The following is a 17821-nucleotide window of genomic DNA, read 5'->3' as shown; positions in this document are numbered from 1 at the left end:
GGGAAAGATAGAAGGCAGGAGGAGGTGATGACAGGATGAGTTGGTTGGATGGTATCACCGACTCAATGAACATGAGTTTGAGAAATCTCTGGGAGATAGTAAAGGACAGGAAAGCCTGAGGTTCTGCAGTTTATGAAGTCGCAGAGTTGAACTGAACAAAGGACTTAACAACAACATAAGGCATAGGTTCGGAGGAAACCAGTCAACCCGACTGACCTTTGTCCTGTCACTCCTGAACCCCAGTAATGTAGTGGAAGTCCCCCTGTGGTGTCAACAGTGGAAAGGTACAGTCTTATTTACCTTGTCTCTCACTCCAATATACTGTGCTCTGGAAGAGGATGCAGAGCGAGAATGCTGAAATTTCGCGTAGTTGTTTCTCTCTGGTTCAACTGAGAGAAGAAGGGATGGGGCCAGGGTAAACTCTGTGTTTATTCCTGAAGACCAGCTAGCTGTGCTTTGTGTGAACTTGACAACTACAGGACCACAGAAACCTTCCCCATGCCCCGCATCTCCTCCTCAGAATATATCAATTATACAATTTCTGAGAATGCCCGGGCTTCCTTACATAAGCTCCAGTTTCCTCCCAGGGATTATATGGGTGAGAGAGTTTTCATTCATTCTCCCTTTCTTCTTACTATAAACACCCCAAACCACACTCAGAGGTTGCATGGTCATGCCAAGACTTGGCCTAAGTCTGGATTCTCTGCCATCTGCAACCTTGGTGCAGTGCACTCTGATGAGCTCAGGGGAATTAGATCTAAAGAAAAGAACTCATGGGGCCAATCCTTTACCTAGAGAAGATCCCTCTGGGACCAGAAAATGAACCAGGGACTGATGGCCTGAGGCCTCCTCTGGAAAATATTTTCACTGTCTGCCAACTGAGGGCATGGCTGAGAGGGACTATTTACTAAGCAGGGAACTTTGCAAAACTTGACTCTCTGCTTTTCATAGCTGTTGGAAGTTTAACCCCCTTCATATTTTGATGATTTAACTTCTCAGAAGGATACATAGTATATTCCACTCATGAGCTTGTGACCAGAGAAACCACCATCTATCTACGATTATTTTCAACTTCTGTTCATTTCACTGTTGTCCTCACCTCCCTCCTCACTCTTCTAGGAGTTTGTTCCCCAGGGCCCCATGCCACAATTAGACAACCTCACATGGATCTGAGCATTGGCTTTGAGCTCTCTGTGAGGTAAACTTTGGACTCAGGCTCAGCCCAGAGGGCGAGTCCTAGAGTGAAAAGAGGTTCACAAGCCAGATGGCTACTTTGATCAAAAGAAAACTTTTTCCTTGCAGCTGGCTCAGCAGGAGAGCTATTGGTGAGCTCCACATCATTTATCCCACACATGCAGATGCAACGTGCTTGCTTAAAAGTACAATAGACTTATATAGTGAATCTTCAAGGTAATATATGACAATTTTACTGAAGCTAGAGCTACCACTGACCATCTTTGATACAACGGGGAGCAAATATATCTGACCACATCCAGGCGCACCTTGGAGATTTTGTAGGCTCAGCTTCAGATTACCACAATAACGGAAATGCCAATAAAATGAGTCACATGAATTTGTTGGTTTCTCAGTGCTTATAAAGGTTTTGTTTACACTATACTGTAGTCTATTTAATGTACAATAGCATTATGTCTTAAATAATGCACATACCTTAAATAAAAATAAAAATACTTTTTTTGCTAAGAAATACTAAAAAAAAAAAAAAAAAGTTTGCTTTTTCTTCCTTGCCATCTCCCAAACTCTTCAAGCCCAGGCTAAGGATTGTTCCCAACCACTGGCTGCATTTTACTTCAGTTTGTTTTGCACATGACTTACCTTTCCAAGAAGGAAGCACTGCCCCAAAATCTACTATGGACTTGTATGTAGCCTTAGATTGGGATCTTGAGAGATGAAGAGGTATTGGAAAAAAGAACTGAGGACAGGAACTGGTTGAAACTTTTTGCTAACAAAACATTCTAACCCAGTTAGTACATTTGAGTAATTGACATTTCAAGCGAAATTTATAATAACTGCTCATTGCTTTTTCATTTTCCAAGCAGCAGGTGCCTAGTCCAGAGTGTTCCTTAAATATCAAACTTCTGACACATAATTGTGCTTACATGTGCTTCATAGCAGAATCAGACAGGCTCCTGGACTGTCAAACTGAAAAGCAGGCCCTTACTTGACATGTCAGGAAGTTTTGCCTGAGGAAACTTAAGGACTCAAGAAGGCTCCCAGTGTTGGCCAAGCTCACATGGCAAGTCTGGAATAGAACCTCAATGGTTCTGGGTTTGCAGAAGCCAAAGTTGGGTGGGTGAAGCCTCTTGGGCTGTCTTTCTCCCAATGTGAAACATCAGAGAAGCCTCAGTGCTAGTCATGGAACTTCTCTGGTGGCTCATATGGTAAAGAATCTGAATGCAATGTGGGAGACCTGGGTTTGATCCCCAGGTTTCATGAAACTCTTACCAAAATTGTAATAGTGACCATATCTATCACCTCTAAAAGTCTTTTTATTCCACTTTTTATAGCTTTTCTCTCTACACAATCCCATCCCTATCCCTAGGCAACCACTGATCTGCTTTCCCTATTATAAATTAATTTTAATTCTGTTGAAAATAAAATGAATAGAATCACACACTATATTCTAGGTTTGTATCTTTTTTTTTAATTCAGCATGATTATTCTGAGTTTTTTAGATGCTGTTGTTCAAAGCAGAAACATTTCTTTTTCTTATAGTGTAGTATTTCTTTCTTCTTCATGGATCAATTCCTTGTCGTGGAGAAGGGCCTTGCTTAATACAATGAAGCTATGAGCCATGTTGTGCAGGGCAACCAAAGATAGATGGGTCATATTGAAGAGTTCTGACCAAATGTGGTCCACCTGAGAAGGAAATGGCAACACACTCCAGTATTTTTGCCTGAAGAACCCCATGGGCAATATGAAAAGGCAAAAAGTTATGACACTGTAAGATGAGCTCCGCAGGTCGGAATGTGTCCAATATGCTACTGAGCAAGAACAGAGGGCAATTGCTAATAGCTCATGAAAGATTGAAGTGGCTGGGCTGAAGCAGAAACAACACTCAGTTGTGGATGTGTCTGGTGGTGAAAGTAAAGTCTGATGTTGTAAAGAGAATATTGCATAAGAACCTAAAATGTTAGGTCCATGTGCCTGTGTGCATGCTAAGCCACTTCAGTCGTGTCTGACTTTGTGATGCTATGGACTCTAGCCCACCAGGCTCCTCTGTCCATGGGATTCTCCAGGAAAGAATACTGGAGTGGGTTGCCATGTCCTCTTCCAGTGGAATCTTCCCGACCCAGGGATCAAACCCACATCTCTTATATCTCCTGCATTGGCAGGTGAGTTCTTTACCACTAGCTCCTCCTGGGAAGCCCCATCAGGTCCATAAATCAAGGTAAAGTGGACGTGGTCAAACAGAAGATGGCAAGAGTGAACACTGACATCTTAGGGATCAGTGAACTAAAATTGACAAGAATGGGTTAACTTAATTCAAATGACCACTATATCTACTACTGTGGTCAAGAATGCCCTAGAAGAAATGGAGTAACCCTCATAATCAAAAAAAGAGTCCAAAATGCAGTACTTGGGGTGTACGTGTCTCTTTCAGATCTGGTATCCTCAGTGTGTATGCCCAGAAGTGGGATTGCTGGGTCACATGGCAGTTCTATTTCCAGTCCAGATCTGAAAGAGACACGTGCACCCTAATGTTCATCGCAGCACTGTTTATAAGAGCCAGGACATGGAAGCAACCTAGATGCCCATCAGCAGACGAATGGATAAGGAAGCTGTGGGACATATACACCATGGAATATTACTCAGCCATTAAAAAGAATTCATTTGAATCAGTTCTAATGAGATGGATGAAACTGGAGCCCATTATACAGAGTGAAGTAAGCCAGAAAGATAAAGACCAATACAGTATACTAACACATATATATGGAATTTAGAAAGATGGTAACAATAACCCTATATGTAAAACAGAAAAAGAGACACAGATGTATAGAACAGACTTTTGGAGTCTGTGGGAGAAGGCGAGGGTAGGGTGTTTCAAGAGAACAGCATCAAAACATGTATATTATCAAGGGTGAAACAGATCACCAGCCCAGATTGGATGCAGGAGACAAGTGCCCGGGCCTGGTGCACTGGGAAGACCCAGAGGGATCGGGTGGAGAGGGAGGTGGGAGGGGGGATCTGGATGGGAAATACATGTAAATCCATGGCTGATTCATGTCAATATATGGCAAAAACCACTACAATATTGTAAAGTAATTAGCCTCCAACTAATAAAAATAAATGGAAAAAAAATAATAATTTTTTTTTTTAAAATGCAGTACTTGGGTGCAATCTCAAAAGCAAATGAATGATCTCTGTTCATTTCCACGGCAAACCATTCAACACCACAGTAATCCAAGTCTATGCCCCAACCATGCCAAAGAAGCTGATGATGACCAATTCTATGAATACCTACAATGCATTCTAGAACTAACTCCAAAAAAAAAAAAAAAAGATGTCCTTTTCCTCATAGGGGATTGGAATGCAAAGTAGGAAGTCAAGAGATATCCAGAATAACAGGCAAGTTTGGGCTTGGAGTATAAAATGAAGCAGGGCAAAGCCTAACAAGTTTTGCCAGGTGAACGTGATGGTCATAACAAACATCCTTTTCCAATTTTCCAAGAGATGACTCTACACAATGACATCACCAGATGGTCAATACCAAAATCAGACTGATTATATTCTTTGCAGCCAAAGATAGAGAAGCTCTATACAACTAGCAAAAACAAGAGCTCCTTATTGCAAAATTGAAGCTTAAGCTGAAGAAAGTAGGGAAAACAACTAGGCCATTCAGGTATGACAGAAATCTAATTCCTTATGTTACACAGTGGAGGTGATGAATAGATTCAAGGAATTAGTTCTTGTAGACAGAGTGCCTGAAGAACTATGGATGGAGGTTTGCAACACTGTACAGGAAGCAGTGACCAAGACCATGCTTAAAAAAAAAAAAAAAAAAAAAAAAAACTAAGGAGAAGAAATGCAAGAAAGCAAAGTGGTTGTCTGAGGAGGATTTAAAAACAGTTGAGGAAAGAAGCAAAAGTCAAGGGAGGAGAGGAAAGATATACTTACCTTCAAGCAGAGTTCCTGAGAATAACAAGGAGAGATAAGATGGCCTTCTTAAATGAACGATGCAAAGAAATAGAAGAAACCAATAGAATAGGAAACACTGGACTCCAAGAAAACTGGAGATAGCAAGAAAATAGTTCATTCAAGGATGGGCACGATAAAGGACCTAACAGAAGGTAAGAACCTAACAGAAATTTAACTGATTAAGAGGATGTGCCAAGAATACACAGAAGAGCTATACAAGAAAGATCTTAATTACCCAGATAACCACAGTGGTATTGTCACTCACCTAGAGCCAGAAATCCTAGAGTGTGAAGTCTAGTGGGCCTTTAGGAATTACTATTACAAACAAAACTAGTGGAGGTGACAGGATTCCAGCCGAGCTATTTTAAATCTTAAAAGATGATGCTGTTAAAATGTTGAACTCAATATGTCAGTAAATTTAGAAAACTCAGCAATGGCCAGAGGACTGGAAAAAGCCAGTTTTCATTCCAGTCCCAAAGTAAGGCAATGCCAAGAATGTTCAAACTAACATACAATTGCACCCATTTCACATGCTAGCAAGATCATGCTCAAAACTCTTCCAGACAGACTTCAGCAGTACATGATCAAGAATTTCCACATGTATAAGCTGGGTTTTGAGGAGGCAGAGGAACTGAAAATCAAACTGTCAACATTCACTGAATCATGGAGATAGCAAGGGGGTTCCAGAAAATAAAAATATGTTTCCTCTTCATTGGCTATTCTAAAGCCTTTGACTATATACCTTCCTTGTCTCCTGAGAAACCTGTATGTGGCTCAAGAATCAACAGTTAAAACTGAAGCTAATAGGTCCTTTCAAAATTTAAAACAAAAATAGTTTTTTCCATGACAAACTATAACAAAACTGCCTAACATAAAATAAAGAATTCTAAAAGTAGCAAGAAAAAAAGTTTTATATATAGATAACTCCTTCAGAAAGGCTATAATCAAAGCCTACAAATAACAAATCTTGGAGAGGATATGGAGAAAAGGGGCACCCTTGTTCACCATTGATGAAAATGTAAATTCTGCAGACTCTATGGAAAACAGTATAGAGGTTCCTCAAAAAACTAAAAATAGAACTACCAGGGATCCATATTATCCAATAATTTCACTCCTGTTTTCTGTATCAAGTTTCCACTTTGAAAAAATGAATACACCAATTTTAGAAGATACATGAGCCCCAATGTTCATAACAACACTATTTAAAAGACTGAGACAACAGATTATTTGGATTAAGAAATATGATATGTTTATATAAAATGAAATATCACTCAGCCTTAAAAATAAAATGAAATTCTGCCATTTGCAGCAATCTAGATGGACCTAGAAATTATGCTTACCGAAATAAGTCAGAGTAAGGCAAAACCTGTATGTATCACATATGTGGAATCTAAAAAATAATACAAGTGAATGTATATGCAGAACAAAAACAGACTCACAAACATAGAAAACAAATTTGTGGTCATCAAAGGGGTGAATAGAGATGGGAAGGACAAATCAGGGGTATGGGATTACAGATAGAGTATAAAATTGATAAGCAGAAGGATACACTGTATAGCATAAGGAGTTACAGCCATTATCTTCTAATAACCTATAATGGAGTAGAGCCTTTCTGAAATGTGTGATAGAGTTGTTTTGATTTGCATTCATCTAATTATTGGAGACACTGAGCATCTTCTCATGTACCTCTTAGCCATCCGTATGCATTCTTTGGAAAATGTCTACTTATGTCTCCTGCTCATTGTCTAATCAGATTGGTGTTTTGTTTTGTTTTTAAAATTGAGTTGTCGGAGCTGTTTGTATATTTTTATATTAACTGCTTTTTAGTCACATTATTTGCAAACATTTTCTCCCAGTCTGTAGGATGTCTTTTTTTTTCCCCATTGGTTTACTTTGCTGTTCAAAAGTTTTTAATTTTAATTAGATCTGGAATGTTCATTTTTGCTTTGTTTCTTGGTTGGCTGTGTTTTATCTTTTAGCACTTTGAATATATCACCATACTCTCTGGGCTTGAAAGATTTCTGCTGAGAAATAGCCTTATACAGCTTAAGGAGTTATCTATATATAAAACTTTTCTTCTTGCTGCTTTTAGAATTCTCTCTTTTATTTTAGGCAGTTTTGTTATAATTTGTCATGGAAAATACTGTTTTTGTTTTAAATTTTGAAAGGACCTATTAGGTTCATGAACTTGGATGTCCAAATCTTTCCCTAGATTTAGGAAGGTCATAGCCATTAGCTTTTTTAAATCAGTGTTCTGCCCCTTTCCCCTTCTTTTCTCCTTCTGGGACAGCAATAATTAGCAGATTGTCCCTTTTTGTAGTATACCATAATTCCTGTAACGTTTCTTTAATCTTTTCAGTATTTTTTTTTCTTTTTGCTCTTACATTGGGTGATATGACACATCTGCTAGTTCACTAATTCTTTTCCCTCTTTGATTGGATCTGCTTTTGAAGCTCTCTAGTGGATTCTTTTTATTCTTTGCAGACTCATCAAGAAAAAATGAAAGAAGAATAAAATCAATAAAATTAGAAATGAAAATGAAGAAATCACAATAGACAACACAGAAATACAAAGGATCATAAGAGACTACTATGAACAATTATATGCCAATAAAATGGACAACTTGGAAGAAATAGACAAATTCTTAGAAAATTATAACCTTCCAAAACTGAACCATGGAGAAATAGAAAATATTAACAGATGATCACAAGCACAGAAATTGAAACTGTAATAAAAAATCTTCCAACAAAGAAAAGCCCAGGACAAGATGGCTTCACAGGTGAATTCTACCAAAAATTTAGACAAGAGCTAACCCCTATCTTACTCAAACTCTTCCAGAAAATTGCAGAGGAAGGTAAACTCCAAAGCTCATTCTATGAGGCCACCATCATCCTATTACCAAAATCGAACAAAGATACCACAAAAAAAGAAAACTACAGACCAATATGGGGGCTTACCTTATGGCTCAACTGATAAAAGAAACCGCCTGCAATGTGGTAGACTTAGGTTTGATCCCTAAGTTGGGAAGATCTCCTGGAGAAGGGAGAGGATACCCACTTCAATATTCTAGCCTGGAGAATTTCATGGACTATATATTCCATAGGGTTGCAAAGAGTCAGACATGACTGAGTGACTTTCACTTTCACAGGGCAATATCACTGATGAATATGGATGCAAAAATTCTCAACAAAATTCCAGCAAACAGAATTCAGAATATATTAAAAAGATCACACATCATTACCAAGTGGGCTTTATCCCAGGAATGCAAGGATTCTTCAATATTTGAAAGTCAATCAAAGTGATAGAGCACATTAACAAATTGAAAGATAAAAACCATACGATTATCTCAATAGATGCAGAGAAAGCCTTTCACAAAATTCAACATCCATTTGTGAAAAAAAGCTCGAGAAAGCAGGCATAGCAGGAACATACCTCAACATAATAAAAGCCATATATGACAAACTCACAGCAAACATTATCCTCAATGGTGAAAAGTTGAAAGCATTTCCTCTAAAATCAGGAATAAGAAAAATGTGCACACTCTCACCACTACTATTCAACATAGTTTTGGAAGCTCTAGCCACAGCAATCAGAGAAGAAAAAGAAATTAAGATGCTCAACATCACTCATTATCAGAAAAATGCAAATCAAAACCACAATGAGGTACCATTACACGCCAGTCAGGATGGCTGCTATCCAAAAGTCTACAAGCAATAAATGCTGGAGAGGGTGTGGAGAAAAGGGAACTCTCTTACACTGTTGGTGGGAATGCAAACTAGTACAGCCGCTATGGAAAACAGTGTGGAGATTTCTGAAAAAACTGGAAATAGAACTGCCATATGACCCAGCAATCCCACTTCTGGGCATACACACCGAGGAAACCAGATCTGAAAGAGACACATGCACCCCAGTGTTCATTGCAGCACTATTTATAATTGCCAGGACATGGAAGCAACCTAGATGCCCATCAGCAGACAAATGGATAAGGAAGCTGTGGTACATATACACCATGGAATATTACTCAGCCATTAAAAAGAATTCATTTGAATCAGTTCTAATGAGATGGATGAAACTGGAGCCCATTATACAGAGTGAAGTAAGCCAGAAAGATAAAGACCAATACAGTATACTAACACATATATATGGAATTTAGAAAGATGGTAACAATAACCCTATATGCAAAACAGAAAAAGAGACTCAGATGTATAGAACAGACTTTTGGACTCTGTGGGAGAAGGCGAGGGTGAGATGTTTCAAGAGAACAGCAGCGAAACGTGTATATTATCTATGGTGAAACAGATCACCAGCCCAGGTTGGGTGCATGAGACAAGTGCTTGGACCTGGTGCACTAGGAAGACCCAGAGGGATCAGGCAGAGAGGGAGGTGGGAAGGGGGGATCGGGATGGGGAATACATGTAAAACCATGGCTGATTCATGTCAATGTATGGCAAAAACCACTACAATATTTTAAAGTAATTAGCCTCCAACTAATAAAAAAAATAAAAATAAAGAAATGAAAAAAAATAAAAAATAAATAAGTAAGTAAAAATCCAGATTGGAAAAGAAGAAGTAAAACTCTCACTGTTTGCAGATGACATGGTGGTCTACACAGAAAACCCTAGAGACACCACCAGAAAATTGCTAGAGCTAATCAGTGAATATAGTAAAGTTGCAGGATATAAAATTAATACACAGAAATCCCTTTCATTCCTATACACTAACAATGAGAAAACAGAAAGAGAAGTTAAGGAAAAAATCCCATTCACCATTGCAACAAAAAGAATTAAATACTTAGGAATAAATTTATGTAAAGAAAGAAAAGACCTCTATGCAGAAAACTATAAAACACTGACAAAAGAAATCAAAGATGACAGAAATAGATGGAGAGATATACCATGATAGTGAAGTGGAAGAATCAATATAGTGAAAATGATTTGTATACTACTCAAAGCAATTTATAGATTCATTGCAATCCCTTTGAAACTACCAACAGCACTTTTCACAGAACTAGAACAAATGATTTCACAATTTGTATAGAAACACAGAAAAACTTCAAATAGACAAAGCAATCTTAAGAAAGAAGAAGGGAACTGGAGGAATCAACCTGCCTGACTTGAGACTATACTGCAAAGATACAGTCATTAAGACAGTATGGTACTGACACAAAGATAGAAATATAGATCAATGGAACAAAAAAGAAAACCTGGATATAGATCCAAACTCCTATGGACATCTTATCTTTGACAAAGGAGGCAAGAATATACAATGGAGAAAAGACAATTTCTTTAACAAGTGATGCTGGTCAATTATGTGTAAAAGAATGAAACTAGAACACTTACTAACACCATACACAAAAATAAACTCAAAATGGATTAAAGATCTAAATTTAAGACCAGAAACTATGAAACTCTTAGATTAAAACATAGAACATTCTCTGACATAAATCACAGCAAGATCCTCTATGACCCACCTCCCAGAGTAATGGAAATAAAAGCAAAAATGAACAAATAGGATCTTATTAAACTGCAAAGCTTTTGCACAATGAAAGAAACCTTAAGCAAGATGAAATCGCAGCCTTCAGAATGGGAGAAAATAATTGCAAATGAAACAACTAACAAAGAATTAATCTCCAAAGTATACAAACAGCTCACACAGCTCAATACCAGAGAAATAAATGACTTAATCAAAAAGTGGATCAAAGAACTAAACAGATATTTCTCCAAAGAAGACATGCAGATGGCTAACAAACACATAAAAATATGTTCAACATCACTCATTATTAGAGAAATGCAAACCAAAACAAGAATGAGTTTCCATCTCATGCTGGTCAGAATGGCCACCATCAAAAAGTCTATAAACAATAAAAGCTGGAGAGGGTGTGGAGAAAAGGGAATCCTCTTACACTGTTGGTGGGTATGCAAACTAGTAAAGCCCCTATGGAGAATAGGGTGGGGATTCCTTAAAAAACTGGAAATAGAATTGCCATACAACCCAGCAATCCCAGTACTGGGCATGCACACTAAGGAAACCAGAATTGAAAGAGACACATGTACCCCAATGTTCATTGCAGCACTGTTTACAATATCTAGGACATGGAAGCAGCCTAGATCTCCATCAGCAGAGGAATGAATAAAAAAGTTGTGGTATTACACCCAAAGGAATATTACTCAGCTATAAAAAAGAATACATTTGAGTCAGTTCTAAAGAGATGGATGAAACTGGAGCCTATTATACAGAGTGAAGTAAGTCAAAAAGAGAAACGCCAATACAGTAATATCAAGGCATATATAAGGAATTTAGAAAGATGATAACAATGACCCTATATTCAAAACAGTAAAAGAAACTAGGATATAAAGAACAGACTTTTGGACTATGTGGGAGAAGACGAGGGTGGGATAATTTGAGAGAACAGCATTGAAACATGTATATTACCATACATGAAATAGATCACCAGTCCAGGTTCAATGCATGAGACAGGGTGCTCAGGGCCAGAGCACTGGGACGACCCTGAGGGATGGGATGAGGAGGGAGGTGGGAGGGGGGTTCAGGATATGGGGACACATGTAGCCCTATGGCTGATTCATGTCAATGTATGGCAAAAACCACCACATTGTAATTAGCTCCCAATTTAAATAATTAAATTAATTTAAAAAATAAAAAAAGCAAACAAAAAGATATACCTGGAAGAAGAAGGCAAGTATGAGATTGGAGTACAAAATGAAGCAGCACAAACGCTAGCAGTTTTGTCAAGAAAATGTCATAATAAAGGGTAGCAAACGTCATAGCAAAAGGGTCATAGCAAGCACCTCCTTCCAACAATAAAAGAGATGACTCTACACATGGACATTACCACATAGTCAATACGAAATCAGATTGAGTATACGCTTTGCAGCTGAAGATGCGGAAGCGCTATAAAGTGAACAAAAACAAGACCTGGAGCTGACTGTAGCTCAGATCATAAGCTCCTTATTGCAAATTTCAGGCTTAAATTTAAGAAAGTAGAGAAAACCACTAGACCATCCAGGTATGACCAAAATTAAATCCCTTATGATTACAGAGTGTAAGTAACAAACAGATTCAAAGAAGTAGATCTAGTAGGCAGAGTACCTGAAGAACTATGGATGGAAGTTCATAACACTGTACACGTGGTGGTGATCAAAAGTATCCTCAAGAAAAAGAAATACAAGAAGTCAAAGTGTTTGTCTGAGGAGGCCTTACAAATAGCTGAGAAAAGAAAAGAAACTACAGGCAAGTAAGGAAAAGAAAGATATATCCAACTTAATGCAGAGTTCCAAAGCATAGCATGGAGTGATAAGAAAGCCTTCTTAATGAGCAATGAATGAAACAGAGGAAAACAGTAGAATTGGTAAGACTAGAGACCACTTCAAGAAAACTGGAGATACCAAGGGAACATTTCATGCAAAGATGCACACAATAAAAGACAAAAATGGCAAGGACCTAAGAGAAGCAGAAGAGATTTAAGAAAAGGTGGCAAGAATATACAAAGAACTATACAAAAATGTCTTAGTGACATGGATAACCATGATGTCACAAACCTAGAGCCATACACCCTGGTGTGTGAAGTCAAGTGGGCCTTAGGAAGCATTACCATGAACACAGCTAGTGGAAGTGATGATATTCCAGATGACCTCTTACAAATCCTAAAAGATGATGCTGTTAAAGTGCTGAATTCAATATGCCAGCAAATTTGGAAAACTCAGCAGTTGCCATAGGACTGGAAAAGGTCAGTTTTCATTCCAATTCCAAAGAATGTTCAAACTTCATTTGACAACAAAATTGCAATCATTTCACATGCTAGCAAGATAACACTCAAAATGCTTCAATCTAGGCTTCAATAGTACATGAACTGAGAACTTCCAGATGTTTAGAAAAGGCAGAGGAACCAGAGATCAAATTGCTAACATCCACTGGATCATTGACAAAGCAAGAGAATTCCAGAAAAAACATCTACTTCTGCTTCATTGACTATGCTAAAACCTTTGACTGTGTGGATCACAACAAACTGTGGAAAATTCTTAAAGAGATAGGAATACCAGACCACCTTACCTGTCTCCTGAGAAACCTGTATGCAGGTCAAGAAAAAAGAGATAGTACTGGAAATGAAACAACAGACTGATTCAAAATTGGGGAAGGAGTACCTAAAGGCTGTATAGTCTCACCCTGCTTATTTAACTTCTATTCAGAGTACATCATGTGAAATGATGGGTTGGATGAACCACAAGCTGGAATCAAGATTGCCAGGAGAAATACCAATAATCTCAGATACATAGATTATGTTGCTCTAACGGTAGAAAGTGAAGAGGAACTAAAGAGCCTCTTGATGAAGGTGAAAGAGGAAAGTGAAAAAAACTGGCTTAAAAATTAACATTCAACACATGTACACCCGTGGCTGATTCATGTCAATGTATGGCAAAAACCAGCACAATATTGTAAAGTAATTAGCCTCCAATTAAAATAAATAAATTGATTTTTAAATTAACATTCTAAAAACAAAGATCATGGCACCCTGTTTCACCACTTCACGGCAAATAGATGGGGAGAAAATGGGAACAGTGAGAGACTTTATTTTCTTGGGCTCCAAAATCATTGTGGATGGTGACTGCAACAATTAAATTAAAATACACTTGCTCCATGGAAGAAAAGCTATGACAAACCTAAACACCATATTTAAAAGCAGAGGCATCACTTTGCCTACAAAGGTCTGTATAGTCAAAGCTAAGGTTTTTCCAGTAGTCATGTATGGATGTGAGAGTTGGACCATAAAGAAGGCTGAGCACCAAAGAATTGATGCGTTCAAACTGTGGTTCTAGAGAAGACTCTTGATAGTCCCTTGGACAGCAAGGAGATCAAACCAGTCCTTCCTAAAAGAAATTGACCCTGAATATTCTGTGGAGGGATTGGTGCTGACACTGAAGCTCTAATAGTTTGGCCACCTGATGCAAAGAGCCAGTTAACTGGAAAAGACTCTGATGCTGGGAAAGACTGAAGGCAGGAGAATTCTCCAGGCCAGAATGCTGAGCGGGTAGCTGTTCCATTCTCCAGGGGATCTTCCCAACCCAGGAATTGAACCCATATCTCCCACATTGCAGGTGGATTCTTTACCAGCTGAGCCACCAGGGAAGCCCAAGAATATTGGAGTGGGTAGCTTCTCCCTTCTCCAGGGGATCTTTCCAATCCAGGAATCAAACCAAGGTCTCCTGCTTTGCAGATGGATTCTTTACCAGCCAAGCTACAAGTGAAGCCCATTTAGGCCTAGGTCTATAATGCATTTTGAATTTATTTTATTCATGATATAAGAAAATATTCTAATTTCATTAATTTACATGTAGCTGTCCAACTTTCCCAGCACCATTAATGAAGACACATTCTTTTCTAAATTGCATATTTTTTCCTACTTTCTCATGAATTAATTGACTATAATTGTGTGAGTTTACTTCTGGGCTTTCTATTACGTTCTATCAATGTCTAAGTTTTTGTGGCAATATCATACTGTTTTGATTACTGTGGCTTTGTAATATAGTCTTAAATCAGATTGCATGATTCCTCTAGCTTTGTTCTTTTATTAAAAAATATTTTTTTTTTGGTTTTTCGGGTTCTTTTGTGATTCCATATAAGTTTTAGAACTATTTGTCCTTGTTGGTGAAAGTGCCTTGGATGTTTTGATAGGGATTGCATTAAATCCATAGATTTCTTTGGGTAGTATGGCCATTTTAACAATATAAATTGTTCCAATTTATAAACATAATATACTTTTCAATTTCATTGCATCATCTTCAATTTACTTCATCAATGCTTTATAGTTTTCAGAGTACAGATCTTTCACTTCCTTTGAAAAGTTTATTTCTATGTATTTTGCTATTTTTGTTGCAATTTTAAATGCGATTGTTTTCCTGTTTTCTATTTCTGATAGTCCATTATTAGTGTAAAGGAATGCAACAAATTTCTACATATTAATATTGCATTCTGAAACATTACTGAATTCATTTATTAGTTCTAAGAGTTTTCTGGTTGAAACTTGAGGCTTTTCTATATAAATTATGCAATCTGAAAATAACGACATTTTTATTTCTTCCTTTCAAACTTGGATGCCTTTTATTGTTTTTTTTCTTGTCTGATTGCTGTAGCTAAGACTTCCAATGTTATTCAGATACTACTTCCAATACTAAATAAAAATTCTGACAATGTCCTTGTCTTGTTCCTGGTTTTTGAAGAAGAGTTTTCCGCTTTTCATGGCTAAGTATGATTTTAGCTGTGTCTTTTCAGAAATGGCCTTTATTATGTATAGTTATGTTCTCTCTATATCAACTTAACGATAGTTTATTTTTTTAACGAGTGAATGTTGACTTTTCTCAAATCCTTCTTTTGTCTATTGAGATGATTTTTATCCTTTCATTTGATTATATGGTATATAACATTGATTTGCAGATACTGAACCATATTTAAATCCCTGGAACAAACCTCACTTGATTATGTTGTTTGATTCTTTTCACATATTGTCAAATTCCCTTTTCTATTATTTTGTTGAGAGTTGAAACTATATTCATGAGAGATATTGGCCTATAATTTTCTCTTTCTGTATTGTCTTTAAGTCTTAGTATCAGGGTAATGCTGGCTTCGAGAATGAATTGGGAAATCTTATATTCTCTTCATTTTTGTGGAATAGTTTGAGAACTATAGGTATTAGCTCTTTTTTGATGTTTGGTGAATTCCCCTTTGAAGCCATCTGGTATTGGACTTTCATTTCACTGGAAGTTTTTCCAGATTGCATATTTCTTCTTAATTTAATCTTGGAAGATTTTGTGTTTATAGAATTTACCCATTACTAGGTTCACCAATTTGTTGGCATATATCAGTTCGCAGTGTACTCACGACTTTTTGTCTCTCTCTGATATAGTTTGTTATTTCTCCTCTTTCCTTATTTGATGTGTTTGAATCCTCTCACTTTTTCTCTTCATGAGACTGACTAAAGACTTGTTAAGACATTGTCCATTGGTTTTACAGTTGCATCTTATTTAGCCTACACATATTTGTATTTTTCCCATTTTCTTTCCTATAATTAATTTCCAGTTTCATCATTGTGATCAGAAAAAAAAAATGTTGAATATAACTTCCATCTTCTTAAATTTGTTGAGACTGATTTTGTGGCCTAGCAAGTGATCTATCCTGGAGAATATTCCATGTGCACTTGAAAAGAGTGTGTATTCTGCTGTTTGGGGATGAAATATTCTACATATATATATATATTAAATTCAATTGATTTAATGTGTCATTTAAAGCTACTATTTCTTAGTTTGTTTTCTGTCTAAATGATTTGTCTATTGATGTTACTGAGGTATCAAAGTCTCCTATTGTTACGTTATTTTTACTTTCTCCCTTTATGTTTGTTAATATATATATATATATATGTATATATATGTATATTATATATGTCATATATTAGGTGTATATATGTCCATGAGCCATATTTCCTTTTGTTGTTCCCTTTATCACTATATAATGACCTTTTCTTATCTTCTGTTATAGACTTTGTTTTAAAGTACAGTAAGTCCCCTATACACAAGTGAGTTCCCTTCCAAGAGCAGGTTTATAAGTCCAATTTGTTCATAAGTCCAACAATGTTAGTTTAAGTACTCAACTAACACAATCTGCTGCATAGTACTGTATTGTAATAGGTTATAATACTTTTCACATAAGTAATGCATAAAAACAGCTTTTAATCTTATAGTATAGTACCTTATAAAGTACAGTAGTGCAGTACAATAGCTGGCCTACAGAGGCTAGCATTGGGTGGACAAGAGTGTTAGAGTAAGGAAGAGTCTGGAAGAGTGAGGGGAGGTGGGAGATGGTAGAGTTGAAGGGTCATCAGCAATAAGAGACAGAGGGCAAGCTGCAGTCTCACTCATGCCTGACATTGATGTCACAGGTTCCGGTTCCTTTCTGGATTCAATTCTATCTACCCTCTTAAAAAAATGTTCTAGAGATGTCTGGATGGTACTGTACCAGGTACATCACTGCTGCTTTTATGCTTGCTTCTGACCATCTTTGGCTTGAAATAAAGATACTGCATTACTGTGTACAGTACTGTACAGTACACGAAAACACAACTACTTATAGAAGATGCACACACATGAAAATGTATGCTGACACATGAACTAACTTACACGACTGGATATGCAAACACATGTTTGCATCTTTGAAAGTTTGCAGCTTGAAGGGTCCTATTAGAGGACTTACTGTATATATTTTCTGATATGAGTTTTGCTACCCTAAGATTCCTTGTCATTTCCACTTGTATTAATTTCTTGTTTCATCTCCTCACTCTCAGTCTGTGTGTGTCTTCAGCTCTTAAGTGTATTTCTTACAAGTAGCACATCAATGGGTCCTTCTTAATCATTTCAACCAGCCTATGCTTTTTGCTTGGAGTATTTATTCTATTAACATTAAAGTGATTATGGATACGTATTACTGATTTCCATTTAACTGTTTTCTGGTTGTTTTGTAGTTTTTCTCTGCAATTTTATTCTTCTTCTACTTTAATCCCTGCATTCAGATGATTTTATTTGTAGTGTGCTTGTGTTCCTTTCTCCCTAGTTTTTGTGTATCTATTGTAGGTTTTTGATTTGTGGTTATGGTTACCATGGGG

The sequence above is a fragment of the Odocoileus virginianus genome, chromosome X (genome assembly GCF_023699985.2).
Source record: "Odocoileus virginianus isolate 20LAN1187 ecotype Illinois chromosome X, Ovbor_1.2, whole genome shotgun sequence".
Classification (NCBI taxonomy): Eukaryota; Metazoa; Chordata; class Mammalia; order Artiodactyla; family Cervidae; genus Odocoileus; species Odocoileus virginianus.
This window is presented reverse-complemented; position numbering follows the sequence as displayed.